This window comes from Silene latifolia, chromosome 4 (genome assembly GCF_048544455.1).
Source record: "Silene latifolia isolate original U9 population chromosome 4, ASM4854445v1, whole genome shotgun sequence".
Lineage (NCBI taxonomy): Eukaryota > Viridiplantae > Streptophyta > Magnoliopsida > Caryophyllales > Caryophyllaceae > Silene > Silene latifolia.
In genome coordinates this window covers 74,486,196-74,487,775 of record NC_133529.1, presented here as the reverse complement: position 1 = coordinate 74,487,775, position 1,580 = coordinate 74,486,196, and the positions used below count along the sequence as shown (strand labels likewise).

Below are 1,580 nucleotides of genomic sequence, written 5' to 3'. Positions count from 1 at the left end.
CTATAGTTTTAGTTTGGAAATATAAATTTAATTTTGGTACTAAACGACGGTATCAAATTTTGGCGCCGTTGCCGGGGAGACGGTGTAATTCTGTTTGCTTTATTTTAGTTTATTTTCCTTGTCTCAAGGAACTTTTGTTCCTTGAAGCCGTTGCTTACCTTTGCTTCTAGTTTTGCTTTTGCACAGTTAGAAGATAGGTTTTTGAGAGGAAGACTTGAGTACTCTCATTTTGGAAGTTATGGCTACGATATATGATAATTTTCAGCCAAAGGAGCACCACCTTCCAAAGGGGCAACAGTTACCTACCCCTTCTACCGGTAAATTCGAGTTTCGTTCCTCTTATATTGATTTAGTGGAACGGAATCGGTTCAGCGGTCCGCGATGAAGACCCCTTGAAACATATGGAAATTTTCACGGACTATTGCTGTTCAATACCTATACCGGATGGGGTAACTCAAGATGAAGTAAAGGGGTTTATGTTCTTGTACTCATTGAAGGACTCAGCGAGAGATTGGTATCGCTACCTCGATAGAGTAGCAGCTGGAGTCACTGATTGGACATCTTTAGCACTAGCCTTCTACAAGAAGTACTTCCCGCCTTCAAAGACTGATGCCTTGAAGGGTAAAATCACGAGTTTTCAGCAAGGAGCCGACGAAGATTTTTGTGAAGCATGGGGACGTCTCAAAAGTTTGGTCGAGTCATTGTCCCTCATCATGGTTTCCAAAGAATGGTATCTTTGCAATCTATTTTACAATGCTTTATATGATGATTACAAGGTTATCTTGGATGCAGCTGCTAATGGCAGGTTTCAAAATAATACCGGTCAAAGTAAAGGTTGGAACACCATTGAGGAGATGGCAGTCCATAAAGCTGAGTTTGGAAGTTCACGTGGTAAGTCACGAAAGCAAAGTGAAGACATGACTGCTGTTGTGACACTTATAACTTCCATTTCTACCCGTCTCGAGACGCTCGAGATTTCTGAAGCTTCCAAGGAGAAAGTCGAGATTCCTGTTCAAAACTCTGATGAGATCGAGAAGTTGAGAGAGATGGTCCAACTCCTTTTGGTTCAAGTGGCGAATATGGAAGCAGCCGGGATTGAGTCCTCAAGGAATTTTGTGAAACAATTGGAGAATATGGAGGCTAAGCAAGCCGCTAATTCTTCAATTAAATGTGAAGGGCCGGTTGAGACGATCAATGCCATCAATCTCAGAAGTGGCCTTTCTTATGAAAGTCCCGATAAGCCAAAGGAAGACTCGGGAGATGATGAAGAAGCTCGTTTGAATTCTGATGCAAAAACGAAGTCGAATGCCATAATCAGTGTCGATCGACCAACATTCCCAGTCGATCGACTGAATTGTCAGACAAAACAGTTTCTGGTCAGAAACTATTCGCACCTAGCACATCCAGTCGATCGACCAACATTCTCAGTCGATCGACTGAGATACCTGATGACGTTGATTCTGGACGGACACTGTTCACGCCCAACTTACTTGGTCGATCGACCACCCATACCAGTCGATCGACTGGATCTCCAGAGCAAGATGCAAATCCGTCAACTAGTTTGCATGATTCGTCACTCA

General features: G+C 43.0%; 1 non-coding gene across 1 annotated transcript; it reads right to left on the bottom strand.

The window, feature by feature from the left end:
• Positions 1-609: 609 nt before the first annotated feature.
• LOC141654058 (small nucleolar RNA R71) lies at positions 610-720 on the bottom strand. Its single transcript, XR_012547637.1, has one exon. It is a non-coding gene; the product is annotated as a small nucleolar RNA R71 (small nucleolar RNA).
• Positions 721-1,580: the final 860 nt, after the last annotated feature.